Source organism: Myotis lucifugus, unplaced genomic scaffold (assembly GCF_000147115.1).
Source record: "Myotis lucifugus unplaced genomic scaffold, Myoluc2.0 scaffold_0, whole genome shotgun sequence".
Classification (NCBI taxonomy): Eukaryota; Metazoa; Chordata; class Mammalia; order Chiroptera; family Vespertilionidae; genus Myotis; species Myotis lucifugus.
Window position 1 is genome coordinate 60106794 of NW_005871048.1, and position 26512 is coordinate 60133305.

A 26512-nucleotide genomic window follows, 5' to 3' on the forward strand; every position below is an offset into this window, starting at 1 on the left:
CCTTGTTTTCAAATGACTTTATTTTCCTCTGTATACCAGCTTACTCTACTTTTCCTCGGTATCTCTTACTAATGTATCAAGTCCTAGCATTGTCTACTCTGAAATCCTTTATTCTACTCTCCATCAAAGGTAGATTCCATTCTTCTGTGCTTCTTAAGCATCCTATGCACATGTACACTTCCCTCTGTCACCTCACCAATAAAATAGTTATCTTCTCATCATCCCTGCAAAAAAACCCAAAAACAAACAAACAAAAAGCACATTTGTTTATCAACATTTAAAAGTTGGCCTTGCCAACTTTTTTATTTTTATGAAAATAGTCCTATCTTGGCATTAGTCTAATCAACTTGTGCCCTATATAGCATATTCTCTATTTTTTTTATAAGTTACCACCTTATTTCCATGAATTCCATCATCATTTTGGCTCTCTTCTATATTTTCACACATAAAAAATAATTAAACTTTAGTTTATTCTAATGCATTTCACTATGGGTTGCCAGTCTCCATTTTATTAATGTGAAGTTTCTTGAAAAGGTGGCATGTACTCACCGCACATTAATTCCTCAGATCACTCCAGTTGAAAATCTTCTCCACCACTGTGTGAAATAAGTCTACCCTAAGTTACCAATAACTTCCTCATTGCTAAATCTTAATGCCAACTTTTATTCCTCATATTAATTAATTTTTCAGCATTTAACATGATTCTTTATTTGTTATTACTTCTCATTTTTTAATTTCTTAACATCCTTATTATTTATTTTTGTTCTACTCTATTCATACTCAATGTTTTTGGTTTTTGTGGATTGTGATCTCCCTTACTCATCACAGTATAACTTCATATTACATAACATCCACATTTAGTTTGAGTTTACTTGCAAACTTTCATTTCCTTCTTTCGCATATTTGCACTCTTATTTGTGCTTGTTTCTACATTTGTTATATGCCTCACAATACATTATTATTTTTTTAAGTTTAGACAGAAAATTATTTTTATAGACTTAAAATAAGAAACTATGTATTCTATGTTTATTCACTTCTAAAAACCATTCTCAGGACTACTAACTTTTTAGCATAGCTTATATGTCCATCTGGTATCACTTTCTTTCAGAAGAATTATCTGTAGTATTTTTGTACTGCAGTGTTGGTCTCCTGATAATGAATACTCTTGACTTTCTAAACTTTGTTTTATCTGAGAAGGTCTTTATGTAAGTGTTCATTTAAAACACATCATTATTGAGGCATAAGTGACATACAACATACTATACATATTTAAAACTTAAAAATTAACTTTTGACATAATATTGCAAATGAAATTATGATCACAATAGTTTTTAAAAAGCATATCCATCACCTCCATGTACTTAGGCAACCTATATTGCTTTCAGTCATTATGCTTTTTAAAATGTTGAAACTTTTTTTCCCTGTTCACATTAGGGAACTAATATAAAGTACTTAATCCTAATAGATGAAAGTATGATATAAATATGTAGTTACAAAGTTAACCACTAGAAACATGTCACAAAAGAAAAGTTAAGAAAAACCTGTAAAAATAGAAAACATAGCATAAAAGTTTAAAGGGAGCTAGGATCAAATATATTGCCATATCAATACATTTAAGTGAATTTAACTTAACCTGTTAAATTTCAGTTCAAAATGACAAATTTGTAATTTTTGTCCTCTAAAAGGGATATACCTAAATCACACTGATTTTTAAAATAATTAAAAATGAAAGCATGACAAAATATATGCAGTATAGACAAAATTATATGAAAAGCTGTTGATATAAAAGAAGAAATAACAAATTTCATATCAGCCATGTGGATGCAAACCACAAAGCATTAAGACAAAGAAGACTTGTAACACTGACATTTGGCATTTATAAAAAGGAATAAGGAAGCAATCTATGTAACTATAATTTTAAATGAAAAACATGTTGAATAGCAATATGAATAGCAGGCTATCCTCAGTAAAAATTAGTAAATCATCATTTTTGACCTCTGATGAATATAAATTTGAATTAAAAGGTTAAGATATAAATTTTTAGGCTTATACTTGATTATTTTATTTTATAACATTAGAATTTTTAAATACATATTTCACTTAGAGAAATTACAAAGTAACTTAGAAGCACAGAATGTATGACATAAATTAAATGTTGAAATTTGTAATACACTTTAATTAATGAGGATCAGAAATTCCTTCTACAAAAAAATACAATGTTGCTTTTGATATTTCATGTTACTCTTGAAATTCCCATTATGTTGTTATGAAAGTCAATATTCTTTTGTATATAGCTATTTTGTATGATCATGGCAATTGCTTTTACATAGTGATTGCAGTCTATACTTGAGTACATAAAGTGTGTAAGTCTTTGTTCTGCATATTAATTTTAGTTCAAGAGGATATCATATATACTGAAGAATTATTTCTTCTTGAATTTTTAAAAGACCTATTTTGATATTTTTATGATATTTTTAAAAAAACACCAAAGCAAAATACATTTGGTTTCTTTAAATTGTTAGGTATTTAGTATTATCCTAATATATAAAACCCTGGGTCCGTCACCACGGGAGACTCACCAACCAGAAGTCAGTCCTGCAGTCAGCGCTGGGTTGCTGTGACAACCCAGCACTGACTGCTATGGCTGCTATGGCTGCAGGCACAGTGACCCAGCACTGACTGCTGAGGGGCCTGAGAATCAGGCCTGGAGAGAGGCCTGAAGAGAGAAGCAAGGTCTGATCTGTAGCCTCTGTGGCAACTGTTGATCAGTACTTGCCTCTCTCTTTCTCTCTGGGCCTGGCCAGCAGCTGTGCCTCCATTTCTCTCCAGGCCTCCACTGGAGCTGCTGATCAGCCCCACCTTTCTGATCAGGCCCTGTTGATAGGCCCAGAGATGCTGACTGGCATAGAAACCGACCAATCAGAACCAAATCTGGGTGAATTGTGAGGAGCAAATGGCTGCCTAGGAGGCGGAGCTTTTGACACTGATTGGCATAGAAACTGACCAATCAGAACCCAATTGGCTGGCAGAGGAAGGCAGTTGGGGACAAGATTAGGCCAGCAGGGGAGGGCAGTTGGGGGCCATCAGGCCAGCAGGGGAGGGCAGTTGGGGACAACCAAGCTGGCAGGGGAGGGAAGTTGGGGACGACCAAGCTGGCAGGGGAGGGAAGTTGGGGGTTATTGAGCCAGCAGGGGAGCGGTTAGGGAGTGATAATGCTGGCAGGCAAAAGCAGTTAGGGGCAATCAGGCAGGCAGGCGAGCGGTTGGCAGCCAGCAGTCCCGGATTGTGAGAGAGATGTCTGGCAGTCAGACATTCCCCAAGGGGTCCCAGATTGGAGACGGTGCAGGCTGTACGAATATCATTCACTGGGCCTCTAGTATATATATATTTCTTCAAGTACATTTTTATTCAATGTACATTACTTTTATATTCCCATTTACTTATTCAAGTATATTATGTATGCTACCCAGAAGCAGAAGGTATTAACAGGTTTATTTGTAAGTTTAAAAAATGAATCATGATGATTATTGAATCCAGAAATTGCGCAGGATTTTTAATATTTGGCCTTCATTTTTATTTGATTTTCTTTGCATTGAGTACTTGAACTCGAGGGTAAAATTTGATAGGGTGACTTTTCTCTAATTTCACTAGATTCAAAACTTGTTTGAATGTGACTGAATAAAAAAGGATTAAATTATTTGTAAAATCCAATTTGCCACACTATAGCAAGTTCCCAGAAACATAAGTCTTGAGGCTTTAAAGTCATTTAACAGGCTGTGTAATTTGGATCTAACTACAGTTGAATAACCTTGAAGAAAGTAGTGAAGTACCTTGAAAGAGTACATAAGTGTGTGTCAAATAAAGTCCTGCTGAACACACTCAACCTGTCTTCTTTCAATCGTGCTTTTTTTCAATTCTAGTTTGTTGAATTCAAACAAGTTCTTCCTACCTCTCATTATGTCTCCCTTATTTCTATCCTTTGCTTCTTCCTAACTTCTTCTTTTTTTTCCTGTTCTACACCCTAGGCAATACATTTTGTCATATAGTGACCAAGATGGAAATGGTTCTCCTATAAGTCCCTTTTATTTGACCAAATATAGGAACTGATCTCTATCAATTTATGTGTGAGTACTGTATTTATGTCTGTGTTTGTATGTTGTGTGTGTGTATGAAGAGAGAACAGCAACAGATAGACAGACAGAGACCACAAAGGGAAGAGAAAGATGTGAAAATCATAGCTTATTTATTTTGATATTTTTATGATATAACACATAAAATAAATAGCAACTTCACAAAACCATTATCTTAAACTAAAAGCAAGATACTCATCCCTAGCCTGTTTTGCTCAGTGGATAGAGTGTGGACCTACGGACTGAAGAGTCCCAGGTTCAATTTCAGTTTAGAGCATGTACCTGGGTTGCAGGCTCTATCCCTGGATGGAGCCTGTGTAGGAGGCAACGAATTGATGTGTTTCTCTTACATCGATGTCTCTTTCTCTTTGCCTCTCAATGGAAAAATATCTTCAGGTGAGGATTAACAAAATAAATAGATAGATAGATAGATAAATAAATAAATAAATAAATAAATAAATAAATAAATAAAAGATACTCAGAGCAAGACTAATATTTTGTTTCATTAAAGAAAATGAGTAGATGTGAGTCATTTTAAAAGGCACGATGCTAGTGATTTCAATAAGATGTTTCCAAAGTTTCTCTTTTAGCCTCTAAGACCTCTATAAAAATATTTTAAAACTATAACCATATTCAATGAATGTTTTTCATTTTTCTCTATAATTCCATTTAGTGAAATGTGATTGAAAACAGAAAAATATGTATATGATATTTAGTATTTTCTATGAGTGATAAAATGAATAATTATATGAATAGAAGCTAATGATAAGATGTTCTATTGACAGTATTGACACTGGAATTTTGGGCTATTTTACATGGGAAAGCATTATTTCAGGCCAGTTTGTGTCTCTGAGTCAAACCTATTTCTAATGAATTACCTGCATTCTTTTTCAGTGGCTGTTGTAACCAATCACCACAAACATGCTGCCTTAAAAGAGCAGAGACTTATTCTCTCACAGTTCTGTAGTATCACCTAGCAGAAATCAAGGTTTTGGCCGGGTTTGGGTATTCCTTCTCTTTTTCCAGCATGCCAAGTTATATTCCTTTTATTCCTTGGTTCACGGCCCCTGTCTCTACCTTCAAAGCCAATATGTACTAGTTTGCAAGGGCTGATATTACAAAATACCACAGACTGGTTGACCTAAACATGAGCCTGGCCAGTGTGGCTCAGTGATTGAGTGTCGACTTGTGAACCAGGAGATCACAGTTCAATTCCTGGTCAGGGCACTACCGTGTTGTGGGCTTGATCCCCAGTGTGAGGCGTGCAGGAGGCAGCAGGTCAGCAGGTCAATGATTCTCTACCATCATTGACGTTTCTATCTCTCGCTTCCTCTCTGAAATCAATAAAAATATGTTTTTAAAAAAATACCACAGACTGGTTGACCGAAACATCAAAAATAATTTGCTCTCAAACAGGAGGCTAAAGCCCAAGATCAAGGTGTTGGCAGGTTTGGTTTCCTTGGCGGCCTCTCTCCTCATGGATGTATGGCTGCCTTCTTGCTGTGTCTGCACCTGCCTGTCTCCCTGTGCTTAATATCTCCCTTCCTGCATTCTCATGTCTCCTCTTATAAGGATATCAACCTATTGGATTGGGGCCCACCCTAATGATCCCATTTTAACTTATTTTACCTCTTAAAGGCTTTGTGACCAAATACAGTTATACTCTGAAATGATTAGGGGTTAGAGCTTCAACATATGAATTGGGGGCATGGCACACATAATTCAGCCCATGACACAGTGGCATAACACCTTCTGTCACTGGTTCTGTTTTCCTCTTCTTCCATTGCAGTGCTAATTTTTAGTCTTTATCACATACACAATTCTTTTCCATATATTTACAATATGTTAATAAAATTATTGCATATATAATATTTATTTAGACTTCATAATAATGTGGTAACTCAGTACTCTATGGTCCCTTTTCCCCTTCCTTATCTATGATACTCTACACTCCCCTCCACTCAAGCCATTACATTTTTAGTAAATAATGTCAACACTTCTCTTTCTATGTATATGAAGATTTTGGAGTAAGCATGATATAATTCTGTATGATCTTCTCTTACATTTTATTTCTCACTTAACAAAATATCATAAAAATGCTTCCAAGCCTTTGGGTAAATATGTACATATATTACACATGCATGTATAAACTATATATATAATGTTTAATACTGCATAATAGTCCGCATTAAAATGTACTATTTTTTACTTACCCATTCCTATTGATGGATATTCCGGAAGTTCCCAGCTTTCTATAAAAGATGCCAAAGTAATCACTGTATAATTTTATATATTGATGCTTTCATCTCTAAATATCTATAATAATAAAAGCACAGTATGCTAATTAGACCAAACATCCTTCTGGACAACTTTTCAGACGAAGCCGGTGCTGCGAGGGAAGCCCGGTTCCCGGGTGCTGGAGGGAAGCCAATGCCGGCAGCCGGGGGAAGGAAGACCCACTCTTGCATGAATTTCATGCATCGGGCCTCTAGTTCTTGTATAAAGTACAATTTTTGACTGAAGAATGTATATTCTAATTTTTATTTTTATTATCAGATTGTTTTGAAAAACTACCAATACCCATTTCTAATAGCAATGTATGAGAACACCACATTCTTTATATTTCTGCAAGCACTTGGTGTTATTTATTCATTTTTCCTAATCATAAGAAGTCAAGTTCATTATTACATTTGTTCAATTTCCTTGACAATCTCTAAGATTCAGCATCTTTCCTTCAGTCTATTGGCAGCTTGAAGATTCTCTTGGGATATCTTTTGCCAATTTTCTTTTTTATCACCCTGGATCTTTTTCTTAATAAGTAGCAGGTGTTTGGACAGTATAAATACCAAAATTTTATCTCTGTAAACATCTGCTAATAGCATTGTTTTGAAGCTGTGTAATGGCATAATTTTAAATTAAAAAGTATAAAACTTTTACAGTCAAATATTATATATTTTATTATTTCTGAGTTTCTTCTCTTCTAAATTTCTCTTTCCCTTGTATACACATTTATCCCACTAACATTTCTTCTTTAATCTTTTTTAACTTTAACACTTGGAGTGCGGGTGAATTTCCCGCCAAAATATAAGATGGCTCTGTCTTTTGGTTTTGTTCCATCCACCAAAAGGGTGGATTACAAACAAATATTTGGTAATACGCAGTTACAATCGGCCCGAGTTTACACGTTTCCCGCACTCCACCGCAAATCTATATGAACCGAGTTAAAGACGGCTCCCGCGGAGTACGCGCAATTCACGCGAGCCGACCTAACTCGTTTCCCGCACTCCAAGTGTTGTCATTTTATTAAGTCTAAGGACTAAAACTATCAGGAGAATATCCTCCTGAAAGTTATTATTTGTTTTTTATAAAGAAAGAGAGAGAGAGAGGGGGAGAGAGAGAGAGAGAGAGAGAGAGAGAGAGAGAGAGGAACATCTACCAGTAGGATTGTAGTCTGGGTCATCCTCACCGTCCTCCAGCTCCAGTTCATTTGTTTCCTGGAACACAGACTCAGCTATCTCCACATTGTTTCCAGCATCCTCCAAGAACTAGATATCAGATGTGCCAAAATTATAATCTGTTTCAAATAACTATTTCCCATTTAATTTATTTTGTTCCCCCTTGTTCTTCTTTCATTCCTTTCTTCTTAATTTCCAAGAGTTCTGCATCAAACTTGGGTTTCCAACATAAGAAATTCTCAATTGTAACAGTAGTGCCATGAAGTAATTGCTTTCAGCTTCTGCTTCTTTTTCCTTTTGTTGCTTTTCCTCTTCTCTTCTAGGTTTTATTTGACCAACACATTAATGTTTCTTGCACAGCTCTCACTGAAGTAAAGATCATCACCGTACCAAAGTTTTCTTCTGCCTGCAATACTAACAATTTTAAAATGCCTGAGACAGTATTATCTTCTAGATTTCCCTGGGAGAATATTTCATAAAGAGGGGTTTCCTCTAGGTATTTTTCACTGTATGTAAAGTTGATGATCATCTGGATAGTTTCATCGTTTTCTCTAGCCTCAGATGGCACAATAATGGTGACGCTGAGAGCATTTTCTGATGATGCTGTAATCTGTCATCAATCAATCAGGGCTCTCGCTGCTGCCCATGGATCCCACAGACACCCAGGCAGCATGCTGCAGTCCATCCCCAGGGATACACCTATGTGTAGTTCTTCCTAGCTTTATAATCAGTCAACACATATTTTTTAATCTATTCTCTCCATAAAGGAAAACAAAGATTTTTTTCAAGTGGCTACTAAAATCAATATATGCAATATCTTTTGTCTTTTAAAAAAATATTTGGTTCATTTTGCAAAATTCTTGGAATAGGGACCAACATAATTTTTAACCATTATCTAATTTATTGGAAAGACTCAAAAAACAATTATAAAACATCCATTTCAATATTTTGCCACTCTCATCAAACTTTCATGCATTAAATCAAAGATTTTGGCTTAGTTTTGCCTTTCTCTACTTTGTGTTGCTTTTTCATTCCCAGTGCTTACTCAGAAATCATCAATAGTTCTTCCAGCTTTCAATCTCTATTATAATATCTCTCAGACTTTGGAGTGCCTACTTTTTTTTCTGGAACAGAACATATTTGAGTACTTCTGATTATATTGGGATTGAAATCAGGACAGCAAGAGAAAGGAACAAATCAAAGGGTTTTCACAAATCTACTATTCTCTTTCAATAATAATTCATTTTTTTTGCAACAGTAATTCTTAAAAATATGATTTTCTGCATTGCTTTTATTTTTTGCCTAATGATGGAAAATTTCTTTTTCCCTTCATTTTCTGAAAAATTATTGAAGATCAGAGCTACAATTTAATAATAACCAAAATGGTGATAGGGAAGGAAATATTAGAAGGTTGACTTTCAAGTCAACAACCTGGTCCCTTTAGAGAACACTGTCATGCAATGCCCAAAAGTTAAGGGACCATGCAGTTAAACCATGTTATTGCTTCCATTCTAAGAGAAGTTAACTGCACACAGACACTCACACACAAATACACAGGAGGATGCTGTAAGCTGTGGTTCTATCATCTATATTGCATTTACTTCTCTATATGCAGGATATCATTTTGCTTATTACTAATTTTTAATTAAATGTGTTGGGGTGACATTGGTTAAAAATATTATTTAGGTTTCAAGTGTATAGATGATGCATCATAGAACTGTACGCTTGAAACCTATACTGAATTTTTTCAATGGTGGACCAAATTAGAGTTGAGTAAGTTCACTTTCTGTCAACTGTCTATATGTATCAATCATAGAGTTAGTTATGCGTTTTAGTATCTGCATAAGACCAACCACAGGCTTACTTTCACTTATACTCTACAGTTCAGAGATATTGTCATTATTTTCAGTTCTCCAAGTGGAATAAATATCTAGAAAAATTTTCCTAAGGGGAAGTTTACAAATTTCTCTTCATCACTTTTAGTAATGGCTACAGAGAGGCAATGGGGAAAAAAGGGGGGACAACTGTAATACTTTCAACAATAAAGATGAATTAAAAAATAATGGTTATTTTTTAAAAAGAATATATGTGGTAAAACACCTGAGTCTCCATGTCAAATGCATTGTCAATTGTTTAGTCACAAAACAAATTAGCAAGATTTGTCCAAGCTAGGCAAAGTGCAGTGGGGAAATTTTGCCTATTCACGCATCTTAGTTCTATTTCTCCCTACCCTCTGTGTTTCCTCATTAAGCTTCTTTTACACTCAGTACTCCTGGGACTTTTCTCTCCCTCTCCCCATAACAGTTTTCTAAGGGAACAGAAATTAAAAAGAGGGTATAATTCATTTTTAGTGTATACAACTGCAGAAGAGCAGCATTTCAAAGAATGCAGAACCCAGTATTTTAAAACGCAGAGCACAGATATTTTTAAAAATGCTGTTTCTCCTTAATAAATTGAAGGATGATTTTCTAAATTATAGGAAAAATACAAGAATAGAGAATGTTGATAGTAATTTTCTCTTCCTTAGGTCTTGCATTTTTAAAGGGAACAATCCCTTTATAGTATACAATGGGCCCATTTTCAGTAGATGTTTAACTAGAAGTTGCTTTAATTTTCCAAATATGAAACATTGTAATCATTCCTTATAATAAGCCCACAATATGTTGCATTCCCTTATTTTGAACCTAATCAATAAAGTAAAAAATAATAACAAATATGTGTTGACTTTAAGTCATGAACTCCAAGCCCATTTCTCTACTGAGGCACAGACCTCTCTTGTCTCCATGTTTCCACATGCAATTCCCTATGGGTATTTCAAGTATAACATTTCTAAAATGACTCTTACTGGTCATCATCCCTCCATCTTTTTTCATTTTTTCTATGTATTTTTAAAGCTCATTCAGTGGTCATTATTGTCTTTTATTTTCTTGCTCTGTCAAAAGTTGTTATGAGTATTTTGTAAAGCATTAATTTTTTATGAAGGCAGACAGCTACATCAACTCACTAGGATCAACACGACTACTTTAAAGAATGTACAGCACAGGCTAAATAAATTTCACAAGTGGATATAAAAGAGGTGTGATGGAGACAAAGCCAAGATCCCCCCACCCAGGGCTTTCTCATTTAGAGGTTATTCATGGACAGCAAATGTTTTGAAATATAACACAGTTGATAATATTCCTCCTATTTTAAATTCAGTATTGAATACTTCTGTCCAATAGTAACCTCAGTTTCATATATTTTTTAAGTTTGGAATTCTTCCTGAAATGTACCTGTAGGACTATTAATATGTATTTCAATGTGAGATCATTTTGTGAGAAGTTGCAGAGAAGAGAGGATGCCCTCTCCTTTATAGCATTTATGTACTTATAAATATTCCTGTAAATATCTCCTTGGAAGTTCATTCAGCAGGGGTGGCAATTACTTGTCTACCAAAAATTTGCATACAACATGATAAACAGAACCTGCAGATGAACCAAATGGGAAATCAAAATTCTCCTAGAAAGTATTAAATTACAGTAAAGAACTTATTACAGTGCATCTAATCTCTATTTGAAGACTGTCATTTCTCTACAGCACAGCCACAGAACAAATTAACCCAAACTGATGCCCCAAATGAGAAGCTGTGTGGATGTGTTTACGCCTAATAATGCCTTCAGCTTTGGGTAATAACGCCCACCTGGGCAAAGTCATTTCCACCTCTGCCTCCTCCTGTACATTAATTATGTAAAGAGGGTTTGCAAGCCTATCTGGGAATGTTTAGCTAAGTAAACACTGCATCTTATAAATTCCTACAATCTTCTCATTTCCTGTCATGTACGTGCTAATGTAAATCTTGTAACTCAGCTTTTCAAGCCACTCCATTTTTTGACTTTACATAATGATTCTTCTAAGCATTTGACAAAATTTGCAAATTGTCTTCTATCTTAAAACTTATTTTTAATTGTTGAATTACAAACTGATGTATCCTTATTACACAATTTGCAAATTATCTTTTTGAGAATAAAGTGCACAACTCTTCTTGTATCATACCATACCTCCTTTATCACAATATGTCCAATGGTGAACTTCCTGTGATTTTCTCTTTACGACTGCCTACTCCCTCTTTTCCCACCCTCCCTCTTTCTTTCATTTTCTCTTTCTGTTTCACTTTTCCTTTTTCACATATATTTTTCCCTACAGTCTGCTTCTTCTTTCTTGGACATTCTTTCATTTTCTATCTCATCCTCATTTGTTATTGTTCTCTCACTCTGACTTACACACACACACACACACACACACACACACACACACACCATGATTATTCTTATACCAAGGAACTCTAGTTGCCTTCATAAGAATCCCTAACATTTCTTATTTTGATTACATCTAGATATAGTAAGGTTGTTGTTGTTTTCAGTTTCTGCTTTTAAGGAAATATTTTTGTCCATTATGTCTTCTAACTGTGTTTTCTGATATATATGAAAACTAGTTTCTCATACAAAACTTTTCATGGTTCCTACTTTTATATAATGCTCCTTACATTAGGTAAACTTAATAAAAGAAAACGAAAAGTCACGACAGTGAGCAAGTTTATTTGTTCTCAATTTCAAAAGTAATTCTGCCAGCATTTCACTACATGAGGAGTATTTGCTGTTAGTTTCTGGCAATTACATTTTCCCAGATTAAGGAAGTGGTTTCTATTATTATTAGTTTGTTATTAATTCACTTGTTTGTTGTTTATAGCTGTGGATTTTATTTATATGCTTCAGCATTAATTTTATTGTTGGAAATTTTTATTAGCTGTATGATAAACACATTCTCAATATAAGAAAAATATTTCATATGGGTTATAATTCTTTTAAAAAGTTCTGTAAAACCGACTATTATTCTATGTAGAATTTTTCATATATATTTCATAGTTTTATTTATCTCATTATTTTTCTAAATTTGTAGTGCCCTATCTCTGTTGTTTTAAGCTTAAGATTTGCTAGTATATAAAATATTTTAAATTACTATCTTTTTTTTTAAAGATACTAAACTATGATTTTAAAGTAGAAGAGAATTATTCAGTAGAATAACATCATTTTGATATGAGCTTCTCTATCTAGAATGGACAAAGTCAAGACACACACACAAACACACATTCATCTAATGTATAATGTATACAAAATAAATCACATTGCATTTGTTGTGTTGATTGATATAATTATTTTTTTATCTTTTAACTTTGCATTTACCAATTTTGTTTTTTCTCCCCCCCATTTTTTTAAGTTGATCCAATTTCCTTTTTTGTCCCCCAAAAGTAAACATTCTAGTCCAGCCTGCATGGCTCAGTGGTTGAGCATTGACCTATGATCCAGGAGGTCACAGTTCGATTCCCAGTCAGGACACATGCCCTGTTTGTGGGCTTGATCCCCAATGTGGGGCATGCAGGAGGCAGCCAATCAATGATTATCTCTCATCATTGATGTTTCTATCTCTCTCTCCCTCTCCTTTCCTCTCTGACATCAGTAAAAAAATATTTTAAAAAGTAAATATTCTGTTTCTCTTCCCACAAATTATATATCTTTAAATGTGTCTAGATATGAGTGTATTTTTCATCTCTGTTTACAAATCTGGAAAATTATCCATCATTTATGCCTTTGAATAGTCCCTCTTGCCTACTTTCTCTTCCCATTTTCCATATAAATAAGAGTTTCCAATGATAAAGCCACAGACTTTTTTTGTTTTAATATGATTTCAGAAATGGCATTCCATCATTTCTGTAGTGTTCTAGTCTTTAAAAGCTAGTCAAAGAAGTCCAGCCCATACTCAAGGGATGAATACGACATTAGGACAGGAGTCCAGGACAGGGATCATTTGGGGTCCTGGAAGAGATTGCCTACAACGATAAAGTATTTAATGATAAGAATTTATCTCTGAAATCTATGGCCCATTCACATGTTTTAATACGTAATAGAATTGATTTTTTTGTAGCTTTATCTGATCAAAAAGTGTCATGATGTTCTTGTAACAGAAAAACAAACTTTAAGGTTTATTTTAGCTCATAAAGTTTCACATGTAGCAGGCAAACACTATAGCATAAATCATTCCTATCATGTCTTTATTTTTAACAAATCTGATCTCTGAAAGGCTGAGGAAATTTTATTATTCCTGGCAAATATCAGCTATTTACCAAGGTATACTTGTGTTACTAAAAGAATTTGATTTTCTTAATGTGATATGGATTTCACTCACGGTAGAGTATTTGTTTGGATATTCATTTGAGTTATTTTCACCAACTCCCCACCCACCTCCAATTCTCAGAAAGAAACTAAAGCACATAGCTGAAGCTGTTTGATAGTAACTTTTAATTTTCAATGAAAGTCCACACAAAAATTTAAGAAAATAGTGTAGTTTAGTGCTCTATTTTCAATACAAAGGATATACAAGATATATGCATGATAAGATTTATTGGATCATAAGTCAAATGTAATAAAATGATAAAATAAATAAGTGGAAAAGGTATATAACAAACTCTCAAGAGCAGAAATGGTAACATGACTATAGACAGCATGAATGCATCTTGAATCTAGACTTTGTCCCTGGACCTCTGAACAATGGTCATATCAACTATTACAGTTAATCTAACTCAAATCTCTAAGATCTTTACATAAAATTGAGATATAAAAACACACCCTCATAATGACTGAGGTTAACTTTTGCATAAGACTATTGGGTTTCAGGCACAGTGTGAATTTTAAATTTGGTTCATTTATATGTTTTATTTTATGTTTTCACCATGAGCCTTTGGCACCCCTGAGTCTCCACTCTAAGCATTACATATGTTACATGCATGGAGCTTTATATCTAAAATTATAATGATTGCAAAGAATTGCAGGCAGATTATCCAATTAGTCATTAAAGTTTATATATTTGGAAACAAAGATCATGACAGACTTTTAACAAAAGTACCGTTTTAAATAAATGACTAAAATACTAAATACGTCTTGGTCTACCTTTTGCTTATCCTCAATTGTGGATATAATAAGAAACTCAGAACAAGGTTGCTGCTATAGTAAATGAGCACCAACTCATTGGCATCTTACTGTTCTGTAGGTTATAAATCTCACTGGCTAAATCCAGATGTCAGCAGGGCTTTCTTCTTTTTGGAGTTTCTTGGAGAGAAGCCCTCTCCTTGCCTTTTCAAGCTTTATAGCTGGCCTCCAGCCCAGGTCTAATGGCCATCTTCTTCCAGCGCCAAAGTCAACAGGGAGAGTGGAGACCTGCTCTCCTGACATCACACTAACCTCTATGTCAGTCATTACATCTTATCCTACGCTAATACTTCTGCTTCCTCTACACTATTAAAAACTGTTGTAATCACATTAGGCCCAGCAGAATAACCCATGATAAGCTCCCTGTTTTATTTTTCTAATAAAAAATAGAGTTTTATTAGGACAATGTGACAAAAAACAACAACAACAAACCAAAAAAACGACACAAAGAACAGGGCATCCTTTCGAATATGAGCAACAACCTATGATTATGTAGCCTCCCCACGAATTCTTATTAACTACTGACTGACCAAAAATTCTTTCTCCAACATGCTGAACACTCGCTTCAGTTTATTTAGAAGCTTTTTAAAACGAACCCTCCACTTCTGGCAGGAGGGACATTTCATCTGAAAACCTACAAATGGGGTCTTGTGCTTGTCTGACAGTTAGTACCCCATAAGCTGGTTTCATATCTGCCCTGTGGCCTTGGCACCTGAGTACTGAACTGCCAGGGACAGACCAACCCACATCTGCCTGACAGGGCATTCCTGGAAGGGCTCTGCACCACCTGGGAGGGATCGGGGGCGGGGAGCATAGTACTAAGGTGGGTGGAGAGTCTAAAAGAAACTGAACCTAAAATCTTCATCAGGAGAGTCCAACATGACCTCAGGTCCCCAGGAGAGTCAAGGCCTGCAGAGCCTTCGGCTCTTCTTTCTGGTGGCTTCACCTAAAAGATATACCTGGGCTGAGTGAGGTGCTGTGAGGGTGGGGAGCAACAGTGTGTCAAAACTGAGTATTAACAGTTAATATGAACTCTGCCCATGCAACCCTGACCCCTGTGTATAATTTAACCAATTAACGACTCCAAATTCTTAGGTAGGTATTATCAACACCCCCTTTAAAATAAGAGATTCACTAATTTGTCAAAGGTGTTAAGGTTATGAAGTGGTAGATGCAGGATTTGAATCCAGGTTATTTGAACTTAAACAACTATGGGGTCAGATGGAAGGAGTGGACAGCAGAGAAAGTCTAGGCACAGACACAGTGAAGCAATTTTCTGCAACCCAGAAACAGGGGCAGCAGGAGACCAGGCTGCTGACCCTGCCTCCTAGATCCAGGTCTGAGTTCTGTGTTCTGGGGCGGCCCAGGCTACCTCTTTTCACCACTCCCTCAGGCTCCCTTAGCCAGTTCTCTCCCCCCACCAGCCTTGTTGCTTTGAGTTTCTCTTTTCACTCCCTGGGCTTTTGCTCTCTATCCACTTGAACAGAGCAGTCCTGAATCAACCAGTTCCCAGCTCCTCACCCTTCCTGAGAGCCATATATTACCCCCATGAGGAGCATCAGCTGCCTCTTCTGTGACAGGGACTTCTTTTGAAAGTGCATTACTGTATAGCCTACTCTTACATGGATAAAAATAACATTTAGCAACCCTCGCTATCCTCACCTCCTGGCCTCCTACCACAAAGGCAACAATTCCATCCTCTGGCAGCACCAGTAGCCTATAGCGCTGTCACTGCCCCCCTCCCCCAACTCTGCACAAGGGCAGCTCACTCTCTTTGAGGCCAGCTCTCTGCATCTGGAAGCCCAGCTCCTGCTGCTCCAGTCCCCAGGCTAGTTCTGGCCCAGCAACTCTGCTGATGCCTATGTCACATGAGGGACAGTAGCTTTGGGAAGGATTCCAACATACCCTTCCCATCCACCTTCTTGACATTACTTTCCACATCCCAAATCCCAGACCATCTAATCTTTCTATTTTGAAATTAGCTGATCTACTGCCCCTTCATCTTGCAACCAGAAATGGTCATAGGTTTGGGGATTAGGACATGGGCATTTGGGTCTGTGATTGTGATTCTGCCTACCATATTGTTATTCTGCCTACCATAATTTAAGACAACTTTAAATTAGTCAAATATTATCATTTAGTGAAAATATGCATTTATCCATACTGTTTTATATTATTAAAAATACAGATGTTAAAATAATGATGACTTAAAAACACATGAAATATGTCTCTTAAAATGCTTCTTAAGGAAAGATGATGCTGAGGAAATATTAGATTACAGCTGACTCTTTGATAACATGGCTTTGAACTAGATCAGGGGTGGGCAACCTTTTTGTGAGTGCGTGCCAAAACCAGCAAAATCTCTGACTCAAAATTCTTCTGCGTGCCAACCCTAATTTTTTGAGAACATGTTACGCCTACTTGATATCTCTTAAGGTATACATATGTGAAGAACCTTGAAGAAATAATAAAATTCATTCGAGCGACAAAAACACAGTTATGATGATGAAAAACACATTCATTTTTTAATGTATACATGTACAATGATAGTCCGACAGAAAACTTTATGACTCTGTTTGATATTATCAGTGGGACTTTTGCTGCTGCATCACTAATGACAGAGATTTTACATCAGGTTTATATTTAGTGACCTTCAGAGATATGCACGAGCTACTACTTTCATCCGTCAGGCTACTCCTATTACGAGACTTAACAAAATTCATCACTGAGAACAAAGATTCACAAGCGTATGTGGATGAAACCAAAACACTGGTCGGATCTAGGAAGGCAGGGAGAGTTAAGGCAGAGGCATAGAAATTGCTCTTCCCCTCTCTCGTCAATCCATATCTATGGTCTTTAAGATAACTTGTTATGTAAAATTATTTATTTATCTAAGATGCACCTACACTGAATTTATCTGAAGAATAAAAAAGTCGATATTAAGAAAAAAATTGTAAATAGAAGATTATAAAGAGAGGGTTTCTCATGCCAGCAAAAGTTACTGGCGTGCCATGTTAGGCACGCGTGCCAGGGGTTGCCCACCCCTGAACTAGATGGTATCACTTAGATGCAGATTTATTTTTATTTTTCACGTGACAGCAGTTGAATTGACCCAGGCAAGTCATTTCACCTTTACAATTCAAACTCACCTTATAAAAGGGTGGGGGGGGGGAGCTCCATTATTGGGAATCTATCAGTGGAGGGCCAGCTTAAGTTATATTGGATTTTTGACTACAGAGAGGAGGATGCCCCTAACTTCTGTGTGGTTCAAGAGTCAACTGTATTATGAAAAAAGAAAAAATACATTTGAATTTTGAATTTGTGTGTATCTGTGGGTGTGAGGATGTTGGGGTGTATGGGTGTGGTGTGAAAAAGAGAACATATGCAAAACCAACTTAATTTTATGCCACAGGAAGGTAACAGAGCTTTGGAAATAAATAAAGAACAAGAAGAAAGAAGCAAGAGAATATAATATTTAGTAAAACATTTTTTAATGAAATCATTCTCTGGTTAAGATAATATTTGTTCCTTTGAAATCTGTGAGATTTCTTTGGGAAAGATTTGTTTAGACATTCAATCATTTACACCATTCTTTCATGGCCAATTTCCTTTTCCTTAAAACCCACCTCTGCAAATTTCTAACTAAAGATAATGACTGTGCTGAAATTATATAGCTCCCTTCTTTCTCGTTGCATTTTCTCTTTCCTGTCTGTGACATCATCACACCACTGTGTTAATACCAATAATTTTCCTTTCCAAATGTATTTTCATTGAAAAGAAAATCAACAAGAACTATTTCATATTCTCACTTTCCTATTCAAATTGGCTTACTGTAGTCCCTTTAAAACTGGGCTTACATCTATGTTGCTTTTTTGTTGTTGCTGCTACATCACTTCTAACACTTTTTTTACAGGGCCCCAATTTAAGACAACAAACACAATGCCCCTGTGAACTAATAATAACATTCTTTTTTATTGATAACTCATGGCTTAAACCTCTTTTAAAAAATTCATGGTGCTGACCTTACTCAAGAGAAACTCCATCCACATGTTTATTCATAATGCCCTGACCTTTAGCCTTTCATCATTCCTTTCTTCAGTTTCAGAAAGGTAGTTTATTATTCATAGTCCTTTCAAGCTATAACTGGTGGGTGGCAATACGTTTCTGAACTTAACATGACAAGACAGGTTTTATCATCTCTTGCCCTCCATGTATATTCTCTACATTTCATGCTAACAAAGCTGGATGTGTCCTAAAATTCCTACATTATTAACAAAGTCCCAGGGACACTATTAATCAATGTCATTTTTATTCTTCTTCCTAATAAACAGTCTATGAATTCATATTTTGTATTTTCACCCCAAATGTGTCAAGATTGAGTATTTCCTATTACAGTATCTCCTAGAATTCATCCAAGCTAGCTGATTCATTATGTTGCCTCATATTTTATACAGTACTGACCACATTTATAATTCAATTTCAAAATTATTTTACTAGTATCTTTCATCCTCCTGAGCCTGTGTATATTTGTTCATCCTTGTCCTCTGACTTTTAGCCTGGTGGCTGAAATAAAGAAACACTCAGAACATTTTGAAAGTAGAAAAACTGGAAGATGATTCTTATTTGCCTTTGCATGCTTAACCAGGTTTTGAAAAAAAATATTATCAAAGTAGAGATGAATAACCCTTTTCATTGTTATTATGTATTTTCTAGGCTCTGTTAACCAGTATTTTTCAAACATAAACATGGAGACTATATGTATAAGATTTAGTTCTGCAAAACTAACTTAATTTTATGCCACAGGAAGGTAACAGAGCTTTGGAAATAAATAATGTCTTCTGGATTCATACCACCTGAGTTAGAGTGATACTCTAGTTACATGATGTTGAATATTACACTTAACCTTTAGTGCCTTCGTGTCAGCATATGGTAAGAGAACTTCATTTTAGAGAGGACTAAAAAAATAATATAGCCCGTATGTTTAATTTCTGGTTTCAATCACAATATTTCTTTCAGGCCCTAGCTGGGGGGCTCAGTTGGTTGGAACATTGACTCATGCACCAGAGGTTTGCCAGTTTGATTTTTGGTCAGGACACAGACCTAGGTTGTGGGTTTGATCTCCAGTCAGAGCACCTAATTGATAAATGCTTCTCTTTCACATCAATTCTCTCTCTCTCTCTCTCTCTCTCTCTCTCTCTCTCTCTCTCTCTCTCTCTCTCTTCTTACACCATGGATTTCTAAGTAAGCAATCATACTTCATGCAAATGGCAGTTATTTAGCAGTTTGTTTGAAGGAAAATATCTTATATATGCTAACATTTTAATTATGATATAACCTATTTAAATGCTCTTTGGCTAGCCTGGCTGGCATGGCTCAGTGGTTGAGTGTCGACCTATGAACCTGGAGGTCACAGTCAGATTCTGGTCAGGGTACATGTCAGGGTTGTGGGCTCAATCCAGTGGGGAGTGTGCATTAGTGATTCTTTTACATTTTCGATGTTTCTACCTCTCCCTCTCCCTTCCTCTCTGAAATCAATAAAAATATATTTTTAAAAAATATTCTCTGGCTTATTTATGTATTATTTTATCTAATTAATATTTAAGGACCTGGTATATGCTAAGCCTTGTGGATAAAGCGATAAAATGATAATAAAGGGTTCTGTTTCCATGGAGCTTATTTTTTTAGTAGAGAAGATTTAAAAATCGATAAACAAAGATTTTAAGTGACCGCAGAGAGAGATAAGTGTAATGGACAAAATAAAACTAGTTGATAGAGGGTGACTGGAGAAAGGATATCTTGCAATTATGTAATCAATGAGTCAACACTATAGCTAGAATTTAAATGAAAGAGAAAGTGAGAAAATTCATCTCCAGGCAGAGGAAATAGAACTTACAAAGATTTCAAGTTAAAAAATTAGTTTAGTTGTATATTAGTTTGCTAGAACTGCATTAATAAAGTACCACAAATTGCTAGCTTAAATAATAGAGATTCATTTGAGGCTAGAAGTCTGGAAACAAAGTGTTGATAGGTTTGCTTCCTTCCAAGAGCTGTGGCAAATAATCAATCCCATCACCCTCCCCTGGCTTCTGGTGGTTTGCTAGCAACCTTTTGTGCTCCTCGGCTTGTAGAAGCATCACTTTGCTCCCTGCCTTCATCTTCACATGGGATGGGATTCTCTCCGTTTACAAGTCATTTTTTTTCCTTTTTTTATGAATAGCAGTCATACTGAATTGGGGACCGAGCCTCCTCTACTATGACCTCATCTTAAGTTGTGACATCTGCAACAACCTTATTTCAAAGTAAGGTCATATTTTAAGGTCCAAGTGGTTAGCACTTCAACATATGAATTTTGTGGGATCACACCTCAACCCATAACAAACTGTGTAACAGTAAGTATTGGCTGCATAACAAACCTTCAGAAGATTTAGTGGTTCTAAGCACCAACTATGTATTTTGCCCATAATGTTCTGTGTTGGCAAAAAGGTCCAGAATCAGTTTGTGGGTAAGCTAGCTTTACTCATGTGTTTGTGTCCAGCAGATGGTTAATGAAGCAATTCTGCTTCCAGAGATTGTCTGGTTGGTGGCTGAGGTGACAGGTACAACTGAGCTATGTGTCTTTCACGTTCCACCAGGGTAGCCCAGAGATTGTCACATGTCAGCAACAGTTTCCCAGAGCGAGAAAAGAGAATGACCAATATACAGTGTTTTCCAAACCTCTGCTTGATCAAAACAAGTCACATGCAGGCTTAAAGGGTGCAACTCTTGAATTGAGGATCTGTATCATCACATTATAACGGGTCTGGATACAAGGGAATAAAGTACAATTTTCATAATTTACCATAGTTTGCCCTGAAGAACAAAATAAGATTTGTATGAATATCCCCATATTTCAATTTAACCATTTTTTTAAGTGGGTAATTTAAAAAGAAACTTATTTTTTTCTTCACTGTGTATATGAGTAACGGGAAAGCGGAATAGGTAACAAAAGCCCAAGATTTAATTCTCTCATTCTTAATCCCACAACTTCTCCTGCCTGTTCCCATAGTAGAAGACTTTCATGAGCTACTTGCTTTTCTTCATGCAATACACATAATTTTAATTATTTTTCCATGCCAATGAAAAGCCAGAAGTTTAGGATTCTAACTCCCAATATCATGACAGAATCATAGACACAATCACTATAATTAATTTTTGCCATCTAACTGTGAACAGAAGATCAATACAAGTAAAATTTCAATGTTATTATACAATTTAGACATATTTTAATAGATAACAAAGTCTACCAAAATGTCTTTAAATAAATAGTTATGGTAAAAAAAAACACACACAAAAAAAAAAACAACTCAACTTAAAGATTTTTTTCCCCATGTACAACAAAATTTTACTGAATGGCCACAAAATGTACTCTTTTTAAAAAATTTATTTTTGTATTGATTTCAGAGAGGAAATGAGAGGGAGAAAGAGATAGAAACATCAATTTTGAGAGAGAATCATTGATTGACTGCCTCTTGAATGCCACTCACTGGAGTCTGAGCCTGCAACCCAGAGATAGGCCCTGACCAGAAATCCAACCATGACCTCAGAATGTACTCTTTTTCAACATTCAATATTATTTTGTGGTGAGACAATTATATAATTTACAAAGTGATCCCCCTGATAATTATCATACCACCTGGCACCATATATGATCATTACAATATTATTGACTATACTAAAGGCTCGGTGCACAAAATTTGTGCACTTGGGGGAGGGGTCCCTCAGCCCGGCCTGCCCTCTCACAGTCCAGGAGTCCTCAGGGGATGTCCAACTGACAGCTTAGCCATCAGTCAGACATCCTTAGCCCTGCCTTGGAGGCGGGAGAGGCTCCTGCCATTGCTGCTGCGCTCGCCAGCTGTAAGCCTGGCTCAGGGCTTCTGGCTGAGTGGCGCTCCCCCTGTGTGAGCACACTGACCACCAGGGGTAAGCTCCTGTGTTGAGTGTCTGCCCCTTGGTGATCAGTGCTTGTCATAGTGACTGTTCGTTCCACTGCTTGGTCGATTTGCATATTAGCCTTTTGTTATATAGGATTCCCTATATGTATTTTACCTCCCTATGACTATTTTGTAACTACCAATTTGTACTTCCTAATCCCCTCACCTTTTTCATCCAGCTGCCCCACACAACCTTCTCATCTGAAAACCCTCAGTTTGTTCTCTGTATCTCTGTCTGTTTTCTGTTTTGTCTACTCATTTATTTTGTTTTTTAGATTCCACATATAAGTGAATGCATACAGTATTTGTCTTTCTCTGTCTGGCTTATTTTATTTTGTCTGATGCCCTCTAGGTCTATCCAAGTTATCACAAATGGTAAGTTTTTATGTTTTTACTAGAGGCCTGGTGCACAAATTCGTGCACCAGTGGGGTCACTCAGCCTGGGCTGTAGGATTGGGCTGAAACCGGCTCTCCAACATCTCCTGAGGGGTCTCATATTGTGAGAGGGCGCAGGCCAGGCCGAGGGACCCAACAAGGACCCAACAGGGCCGGGGAGGGACACAGGAGGTTGGCTAGCTGGGAAGGAACATAGGAGGTCTCCAGGGATGTCCAGCCCGTCTCGCTCAGTCCCAATCAGCTAGACCCCAGCACCAGGCTAACCTACTGGTCAGAGTGTCTGCCCCGTGGTGGTCAGTGCACATCATAGCGAGCAGTTGAGTGGCCTTAGCATATCATTAGCATATTATGCTTTGATTGATTGACTGCACAACTGGACAGCTAAATACTTAGCATATTAGGTTTTTATTATATAGGATGTCTGAGTAATATGCCATTGTGTGAATGTATCACAGCTTTTGTATCCACTCACCTATTGATGGGCACTTAGGTTGTTTCCATATGTTGGCTATTGTAAATATTATTGCAATGAACGTGGGGGTACATATATGGTGTTGAATAAATGTTTTTTGGTCCCTTTAGATATATACAGAAGTGGAATTGCTGGGTCAAAGGCAGTTCCATTTTTAATTTTTTGAGGAAACTTTATACTTTTTCCCACAGTGGCTACACCAATCTGCATTCTCACCAACACTGCACAAAGGTTCCCTTTTCTCCACATTCTCACCTACACTTGTTATTTATTGATTTATTGATGTTAGCCATTCTGACAGTTGTAAGATAATATATCCTAGTGGTTTTAACTTGCATTTCTTTGATGATTACTGACATTGAACATCTTTTGGCCATCTGTATGTCCTCTTCAGAGAAGTTTTTATTTAGGTTCTCTGCCCATTTTTAATTGGATTTTTTGGTGTGTGTGTGTGTGTGCGTGTGCGTGTGTGTATTTTGGTGTTTAGTCATATAAGTTTTTTTATAAATTTTGAATATTAACCCCTTATCAGAGGTATCATTGGCAAATATCTTCTCCCATTCAATAGGTTTGCTTTTCATTTTGTTGATGGTTTTCTTTGCTGTACAAAAGTGTTTTAGCTTGATATAGACCTATTGGTTTATGCTTTTCCCTTGCTTGAGGAGATATATCAGAAAAAAATGTTGCTAAAAGAAATGTCAGAGATTTTACTGTCTATGTTTTGTTCTAAGAGTTTTATAGTTTCAAGTCTTACATTTAAGTATTTAATACATTTTGAGTTTACTCTTGTATATGGTGTAAGAAGGTGGTTGGGCTGAATTGCATGTGTCTGTCCAATTTTCCCAATACCATTTATTGAATAGATTATCTTTTATCCCATGTATGTTCTTTCTTCGTTTGTCATATTTCTGGACATTCTATTCAATTCCATTGATCTATGCAAGTACCATGCTATTTTGATTACTATAACCTTGTTGGATAATTTGATATTAGGAAGTGTGAAACCTCCAATTTTGTTCTTCTTTCTCAAGATTGCTGTAGTTATTCAGTCTTTTGTGGTTCCATAAGACTTTTAGGAATACTTGTTCTAGTTATTTGAAAAATGCCATTAATGTTTTGACAGGGATTACTTTGAATCACCTAAAGATAATTTTAAGAGAGCAATATGAAAAAAATTGTGCAAATATATTTGTTTTGCTATATTATTTTTATCTGCAGTTTTTTCCCATTTTTAAAATAGTTTTTTTTGTAGGAAATACCTATAAATGTTTATCCAATAAAAGGTGTATATAGCCAGCTTTGTTCATATGTCAGCTATTGTTTCATAGCATTTCATTGCACTGACTTTCAAATGCTAACATTTGCATTTCTTTGCCTGAAGGTTTCCTTTGTTGGCAGAAATCTGTTTTAACAATGGCATAGAAGTCAGGAATGCTGGACAATGACATTTTTCATGAGCATCCTTCAACCTAATATTAATGGAAAAATACCCTACTTTCCTTACCTATTGATTGGGCAAACTTCATGGCACTTATTCTAAATTTTTTGTCATTGTTTTCTGGCAGGATTAAGCCATAGTTATCAAGTAGTAATTTTCTTGGTAACACATTGTTTTTGGCTGTTTATACCTCCCTTTTCACTTTCCCTTCACCAATCCTCTACCTTTAATCTGAGTTTCTTGGGATGACCTCCAAATATACTACTTGCATTTGAATCTTTGTCTCAAGATCTGCTTCTGGGCCAACCCAATCTAAAACAAAGGAAAATATTTTATGCTATTTGATTTAATCTTTATAATATATTGACATAAGTAATTAAAATACATAACATTTATTTAGTGTAATATAATTTACAGACATTCCTAATATTGTGGTACTTATTCCTCCTTGCTCCTCCCTTTGCAGGGCACCCTCATGAAATTTATTTTTCTTGTAATTTCTTGTAACAATGCACAATTCCACCTTCTATATTTTTCCTCCTGTGGTTTTTCTGTGACATTATTACTGTTAATTTATTGCTTTTTATTGTATGTTTCCACAGGATATTTACCTCTAATTTAGAACAGACTCAATATCATTGTGAATATTTATTTATATACATCTCATACCTAGCATACTAAACCTTCTAAAAAACAATAAAGTTGTAAAAAGTTTACAGAATAAAAAGTGCAGATCTTGCTGCTTGCATGCTTGACTCTAGAAATCATAGACAGTAAATATTTCTGAAGAAGTGGAGGATGTCAGAAAGTATATTTGAAATATGTAGCTTGGGAGCTTAAGTAAAAGTAAAAATGTTGACTATTGTTTTAACAAAAATGAAAAAGAATACTTTCCAAATACCTATTTTCCAAAATGTACCTTAATGCCAGACTTAGTGACTGCAGATTTTTGGCTGACCTCTGGATCTTAAAATTTCATATCTAATTTGAAATCATTTATATTACATAGAAACCTGGCTTTAATGCACATTTCATTGGTTCTAAATGATTAAAATAGTTTTCAATGAATTAAATATGAGTACATTTAAAAATATTATACTGTATGTCTAAAAGGACCAAGCTTCAATGATCCCTTATAGTCACGAATCAACATCAGATGACAAATTATCAAATATTTCAACAATATACAAAATCTGAGTCAGTTGTTTATATGTTGCAAAAAGGAGCACTTATTTTTTTTCCTTAAAGTAGAAAAGGATTTATGCATCATTCAAATATCAAGTGATTTTTATGTCTTTAGAACCTAAAAAAAAAATCACCTAACAACACAGTGGAAGAAAGGGGAATTATACAAATTCAAGAATAAAAAGTGAATTTCTTATTGCTTTATGAAAAGTCCTCCCTCTTCAATGCTTGTTTACAATGTCCTCTATTTAGTAATAGAAAAACAAACAAACATGTTTTCATATTATATACCCCAATACTTAAATGGAGCAGGAGCAACTTGTAGAGGTCAATCGGGGCAAAAATGGGACATCTGTAATACTTTCAACAACAGGATAAATAAAAAAAATAAAAAGAAGGGTTGAGTTATTTAGGTTTCTTCTTAAGATATACATATATAGTAGTCAA

The 26512-nt window shown here is 35.6% G+C and overlaps 1 pseudogene; it reads right to left on the reverse strand.

The window, feature by feature from the left end:
* Positions 1 to 207: 207 nt before the first annotated feature.
* LOC102434010 overlaps positions 208 to 26512 on the reverse strand; it is a 36182-nt pseudogene continuing 9877 nt past the window's right edge.